At 38.4% G+C, this 7,571-nt stretch overlaps 1 non-coding gene across 1 annotated transcript; it reads right to left on the bottom strand.

The window, feature by feature from the left end:
- Positions 1–45: 45 nt before the first annotated feature.
- On the bottom strand, positions 46–116 carry Trnag-gcc. Its single transcript has one exon. It is a non-coding gene; the product is annotated as a tRNA-Gly (tRNA).
- Positions 117–7,571: the final 7,455 nt, after the last annotated feature.

Here is a 7,571-nt window from a genome sequence, read left to right on the forward strand (position 1 = left end):
TATTTCATTCGTATATTTAAAAGTGCTACAGGAAAAAAAGAATTTTGCATCGGCCGGGAATCGAACCCGGGCCGCCCGCGTGGCAGGCGAGCATTCTACCACTGAACCACCGATGCTACTTGAAACATGTTCTAACGTATGTGTACGTGTGTGTACGTATCATTAACACCAACACACTTTAGCATATATTTTGTTTTCAGGATAAAGATCGTAATAAATTTTCAAATATATTCTTCTTGTCTTAAGTGCATTCACGAATAATAAAAGTAGCCTCGTTCAACGAAAATTTTTAAGCGTAGTAAAAATTAATGGAAGAAAGAAGCAATAGTATTCTTTTGGTTAACTTCTGATTTCCCGAAGTTTACATTTTCAAACTTTCTGTGTTGGAAAATTCGCGGTTCGACGAAAGCAAACACATGACCCAAACGTCCGACCGGACGTTTATTGTACGATGAGCACGGCGAGTGCGGGCCCGAAGAGCACAACGCCATGTCTGTCGTAAATCAACCCCTTAGGCCAGGGGTTCCCAAAGTTTTGCCTAGGTGGGTCAAATTGTAAATTCCAAAATATTTGGCGGACCATTGAGACAATTACGGCCATTGGTCGTTAAGACAATAAAATATATACAATCTATACAATAACAAGATATATTACATATAAAATTTAGTACTTTTTTAACTGAACAATTTTTAATTATAATATGATAAAATTTATTTATTTTTTGTAAAAATGTAAATTATCTCTATAAATTCAAGATCGCGGCTGATCTGCCATCGCGGGCCGCATTTCTAGGGTTTGCGGGCCGCACTTTGGGAACCCCTGCTTTAGGCCCTTAAGGAGTTTTCGTTGGCGACGACGAAAGGACTTTCCCAGACGGGGAAAGTCAGTCTCTCTTAGACAGTCCTCTGGCAAACATCGAGTCGACATTGTATTCTATAGAATATATATATTTGTGAGAAATTAACAGGGCTTGATCAATTCTACGCCCATTATATTCGTGGGCCTCGTATTTCTTACACATATAAACACCTTTTTATCGAAAAATCATGGGAGATATCGAAATCAAATTTTAACCAAGTGTTCTCTGTGGGCAGATAAAGGAATTAATACGTAGATTTTACTGTATCTTGCTGCGTTCATTACTGGCAACACTTTCTTATTGAAAAACAAAAAAAGAGTAAGTAGTTTTTGGAAAATTATATTCTTAGTTCCAAGCGATATTTTTAAATTTTAACTCATGAATATGCATAAACAGGACGAAAAAACGTATGGAAAAAATTTGTAGGCAGTAAGGGAAACTTGTACAAAACCGTATATCGTATTTATTGCCGTAACTAATTGAAAAAATTCCAGGACCATTTTGCAATTATTTTCTGCCATATTGAAGTGTCTGTCAACAGTGTTTTGTTATAAACCAAGTAAATTTTAAAGAATTATCAAGTTTATTGTGTTTTCAAGTGTTCTGATCTAATACTCGGCTGTTTCCAAAACTATACTGTAGTGTTTCGATTAAATGAAAGAATTAAATGAAATAAATCTGAAGTTGATGACATTTGCGTATATGTATTGTCACGAAGAATATGGCATGAGCCGTTTGCAAGAAGGTTGGATACCAGAAGAACTTGATCATTTTCAATGTTATCGTTGTTAATTTAAATTAGGGGCAATATCGTATGGTGTATACGGTTTTATCCACCCCATGAGGCAAAATCGGAATAAATAGAGATTTCGTTTTATTGTTAATTTAAGTAATAAGATAGAATTTTTTAATTCTATTTCTATTATTTTTTGTTCATTATGAAAGCGTATATAGTAAATACAGTTTTGATTACACAATTTGTTTTACAAATTACAAAGTTATTGTAATTCGAACCTTAATAGTGACGTCCGCACATTTCACTCAAAAACTCGTCGCTGCCATCAGAACTCTCGTCTAGATCGTACCGCCGGTACTTCTCGCTCAGTTTGTTAGAGTGCAATTATGACACATTTTTTTGAGAGAAATACATTGAATATAAATCATTTATGTAATATTTTACAGCCAAAAATAAATAAATAAATAAAGTCATGTCAGCGAGACGCCGCGCCGGCCGAAAACCGCTCCCCCAGCGAAGTCACGTATGCGTGACAAGCGAACGTCAAAGTGTTAAGTATGCATACGGTTTTGTACGGGTTTCCCTTACTTATCTATAACGGTCCCTTAAGAAAAATGTGCATATATATTACATAAAGTTGAGAAATTTAACAATGGTGTAAGTGTAGTGTGTATGGATCTGTGTGCATACGTGTGCCTGTCCGAGCTGCGGACAGAGGAACAGCGTTGTTTTGTGGTTGCTAACGACGGAAGATCGGAACAGCGCGTCGCGAAAGACGTTGATCGGCCGTTTGGTTGTCGCGTGCCCTTTATACTAAAATCGCCCATCCCTTACAATGGTAAGATAAGTTGACCTTTCCGTATCCTCTTAACACTTTCTCGGCGGTGCGGCGGTCACATATGCGTTACTTCGACGGCCAGCGACTATTAGCGGACGTCACGTATGCCTGACTTTAATTGTCAACATTCTTCGCGGGCGTTCCGCGTGATTTTGATATCGTCTACGTCACCGTATATGTATCTAGATACTGAGATGTTATGTTTATTTAAAGTACGATGCGATATAAACGGGCCAATCCTGTCGCTAATGGTAAACATAATTCTTTCAATATTTTTTTCATAATTCGTTCAAATGTCATACTGTGAAGTTAGTCTCGTTCTAAGTAACGTTTTTTTTCCGTTGATATTTTAAAATTAAACAATATTTAAACCTAAAAAATGGCGCATTCATGTGCACTTCTTGTAAAGTGCCGCTTCATGTGGGAAAATGTTTTGAAAACTATCACACGTTACAAAAATATTAATAATTTAATTAATAAAAATTATTAAAAATATGTTGAGGGTTTCGATGTTATTTGTGTCTTTAGGTCGGAATATGCTGTTGAGTGTGGGGAAGAACTTGCTGGAGTTGCGAGGAGTGATTGCGGATATTTTCTTTTTCCAGAAATTGTTGACAGATTCGTGGAAGGCAAACTTTAATTCGTTTCGGATTATTTTTAGTATGTCTTTGTGTGCTGTTATCAGTGTATCGTTTGCTATTGTGTAGTTTTCTGGTTTAGTTAGTCTGTTGATCTGGGTGAGAGTGTAGCTTTTTTGTTTGCGTAATCGTGTGATTAGTGGCGTTACGTACTTGTCGGTTGCGTTTTGGTTTTTTGGTATTTGTGGAGTTGCGTGATCTATTGCTTTGTTGATGTTGTCGCTGAGTTTGTCAATGTATTCGTCTATTTCGTCCGTTGTTAGGTTTCTGTTGTTCGGTAAGATCGTGTCGTCCGTTTCTATGAGGAAGTTTTTAAACTGTGTCCAGTCTGTTTTGTTGAAGTTATATTTTTTTGGCGCTACTGTTTCGTCTATTTCGAGGGTCTTCATCGTCGGGATGGAGATTTGGATTTTGACTGCTCTGTGGTCGCTGTCGTATGGAAAGGAGTTGAGGGATCTGTGTTTGGGTGTGTTATGGAATTTTATGCGGCTATCGGCTATACATAAATCTATAAACGCTCCGCTTTTTGGAAATGACGGTGTTGCTGTTTTGTACAGTGAAATTCGATAGGGAATTTCGTTTTCCTGTATCCATTTATTTAAAGCAATACCTCTATTGTTGTTAATAGCGTTATCACAGGCGTGGTGTTTTGCGTTCAGATCACCTGCTAATATGTAATAATTGTTATGGTTGTGCAGTTCGAGCTGCTGGAAAAGATGTTTGAGCTCGACCATAAATTCTTTTTTGCAGCTACTCGTCGCATATCCCGCTATTATAAATAGTTTTTCGGTGTTTTGTAATTTCAGCTCTATTACAGTTGCTTCGAAACATGTGGTGTTATTTATGGTGATGTGTTTGCATGTGATATTATCTTTGATTATAATGGCTGTTCCCCCAGCTTGTTTAGCGTTTGGTCTGTCTGTTCTGATAACTCTGTAATTTTGAAAGTCAATTCTGTGTCGTGGGTTTAGTTTCGTCTCGGAAAGTAGTAATATGTCGGGTTTGTATGTTTTAATGCAGTCTAGGAGGCTGACTCGTCTTTCGTTCGTGATGATTGAGTTTACATTTATTTGTATGATGTTTAGCTGTGTGAGTGAGAGCTTATTGCGTGGTCGTGTTTGTGGTGATGTGTGGAAGTTGAATGTTAAAAATCTATTCCAAGGGTTTCTACTATGAAGTTGATTCTGTTTGTGTTTAGTTCAACGGCCTCTGCGATTCGGGCCATTTGATTATTTATTGAGTTGGTAATTGTTTTTATTTCTTCGAGGAGTGTTGGGTGGTGTGTGTTGGTTGTCGCTTTTTGTGTGTTTTGTGTATTGTTGGCCTGTGCGTTTGTGCGTGTATCTGTGTGCCGCTGAGGTCGTTTGCCTGTGAGCATCGCGCTGTAGGAGATGCCTGGGTCAACAGTTCTACGGGATAGCTGTAGTTTTCTCTCTCTTTCTTCCTTTAGGGACTGTTTCCTTTCCTCTATCTTTTGTTTCATTTCTATAAGTTTTGGGCATCCTCTGTAGGAGGCGGGGTGTCCAAAGCTTTTACAGGTGACGCAGTAGGGTTTAGTTTCAGCTGTTTTTTCTCGTGTGCATTCGCCCGGGTTGTGTGGAATATTGCATTTCACACATCTGTAATTTAGATTACAGTTCAGTGCAATGTGCCCAATTCTTTGACACCTTTTGCACTGAACTTGGTCTTTCTTTATGATTTTTTCCCATGTAGTCAGGGAATGCAAAACTATTTTTATTTTCTTTAAGTTGTCCGATTTGCTATCTGGAGACAGCTGCACTATATATATAGGCAGATTTTTGCCTTCTGCCAGTGATCTCTTTGTCTCGAATTTTTTTACCGCTGTAAAATTTATACCGTTTATGTTTTTTTGCGCGGAGCTCGTCTAATACTGTTTCGGGGTCGAAGTTGCCGTCGAGATTTTTTAATAGTATAGAAATATTTTTCTTCTGTTTTGGTGTGTAGGTGTAATATTGTATATTGTGTATATTTAGGGTTTCGCAAGTTTTCTTGTATGCGTCTGAGATATCTATGTATAATAGGTGCTTGTTCGGGCTGATTTTTTTTGTGAAGAAGTTTTTAGTTATTTTGCTTGTTAATTCTATTGATATTTTACAAGTGGCGTCGATAATGGTAATTGGGGGTGGTTTTACGCTTTTACCTAGTGTTTCTGAGGTGGAATTGTTGTTGGTCGTTTTCACCCTTTTGGTGGCTGGGGTGATTGGTGGTGGGTGCTGTTGGCTCGTGCTCGGCCGTGGGTGTTGGTGTATGGAGTTGCTACTTGCTGTTGGGCTCGTAGGCGGGCTCGTGTGGGGCCTTTTTCCTGGGCCGACCTTCGTCCACGCGTCCTTGCCGGGTATTTCGTGAGGAATGCCCATTGGGACCTCGGGGTTTTCCGCTGACCTACTTATTTTATGAGTCACTTCTGACTCCTTTCCATTTCTCTCCCTTTCTTCTTTTAGCTGCCTTGTTAGCACGCTCACCGTTTTGATTAATTTTTCTATTAATTTCAGCGCCTCGTTAAGTTGGGTTTGTTGTTGTTTTTCGGGCGATTTTCTTGAGGATGGCATGTTGATTGATTTCCGTGGTGGCTTTCTAATATTTGATAAGTTCGGTGTCGGTGTTATTATTTTTTTTGAATTTTTTGTCTTTGGGCTGCTTCTAATTTGCACTTGCACATTTGACAGGCTCTTTTCTATTAATCCTTTTTGTCTTATTGTTTTAATAATTTCTTCGATGTTTTTAGTTTTTGATGAGTTTTGCTCATCATTGTACGTGAAGTTAGCATTTATCTTGGACAGATGAGCGTAGCGTTCTTCGGTCAACGCTACCGCGTCGCCTGGGCGGCCATTAATTCGCGAGGAACTTTGAATGCTAATAATTTTTCGCTCGCTGAATGGATTTTGAAAATTTATATTACAGAGTAAACGCTGTCACGAACACTTTTAGTTGGTGTCTAGCACTTTATTATTCTCTCGGTTTTTACCACTTTTAACAGTTCAATTCGACGGAGAGATTCGCGACGCGTGTTCGCTGCTCGCCGTCAAAACAAAAGAGATGAGATACTGACCACTATACTAACGAGGATTTGATATCAATGGTTTTTTGTTTATTTGTGTTTTGTTTGATTGTGTGTTAATTGGTTAGTGTTATAACCACCAGTACTTTTTTTTGTTAGTGCGTTAGTTTGAGCGTTAGTAAAGACACAAGAGACATCGACATCGTCAATAATAAACGTCGAACGCCGAAAGAAGACGTCGAGAACGCCGAGACTTCTTTTGTTTTTTTCCCCACTTTCCCCGCGACCGCGCGACGTTTGGTGAGGAACGATCATGTGAGTTCACCGATCCGGACGTAACATTAGATGTTTCGGATAGGTCAGGATTGACACAATGACCCATTTCCGTCGAAGCAGATTAATTCGTGGACGAATGGGTAAGTTTTTCATAAGTAATAAAACACTTTATTCCTTTCGGATAACGAATAAAAGTACCGAACACAGTTATTAAACGACTTACTTGTTATTCATGAAAAAGAAAAAAAATACGTTTTGGAAATCGATGTCAATTATAAAATTTCATCGAAATCTGTTGATGGAGAAACAAGCAACAGGCATCGAAAGATGTAAGAATCTGCAGATTTATTACAGTTTTACGCCGAAAGTCGTGATAGTGCGATTTTCATCATCTTTAACCGTTTGTAGCTCATAGAAACATTAACCGATTTCGATGAAATTTTCACCGTGTGTATAATTGACATAGATCTACAAAACGTATTTTTTAGATTTTCATTCCGAGCTCAGATAAAAAAGTTGTAAAAACGACCTTCGCTATTTTCTTCGCGATTCAGGCTAATTGCAGTTTTTTCAAAAATTTATACAAACGTAGGAATGACGGCCAAAAACCAATTCTCTAAGCCTTATAAAAACAGCAGTGCAAAGTCAAATTTTTTTGACAGTTCTACGTCCCTGAGCGCGGGCTCTACGCGCGCTGTAATTGGATAGTGTTTTTCGTTAATAACTCGAAAACGAAACTTCAAACTGGATTTTGGAAAAGGAAATAGTTGTTCAGAGTCACCCCAGCAACCTCCCATTTCCGGGTGTTCGAGGAGTTACGGGACACCCTGTATAAGACTGCAGTATATTCTCCACAAGTGTCAGACCGCAAAGAAGCTAAACCTGACACTCGTAGAATCAGGGACTACGTTTTCGAGCCACGCGCCCGCCTTTGTAGTTTGCCGAACATAGACAAGAACAGCGAATAAAAGATACGCATGAAACGTCAGTCGAGGCAACCAAGCGATTTAAATACCAACTTTTTTAATTTTACGTTTTTTTATCCCGAAATATTTCTTAACATGTTGGTGAGATTTTTCTGATGAAAATGACATCAAACACGACATAATTTGAACAACATGTCACGCCAGACAGTGAACGTGTTAATAAGTAAATGTTGTTCAAATTATATCGTGTTTGATATCATTTTCATCAGAAAAATCTCA

The sequence above is a fragment of the Habropoda laboriosa genome, unplaced genomic scaffold, assembly GCF_001263275.1.
Source record: "Habropoda laboriosa isolate 0110345459 unplaced genomic scaffold, ASM126327v1 scaffold295, whole genome shotgun sequence".
Classification (NCBI taxonomy): Eukaryota; Metazoa; Arthropoda; class Insecta; order Hymenoptera; family Apidae; genus Habropoda; species Habropoda laboriosa.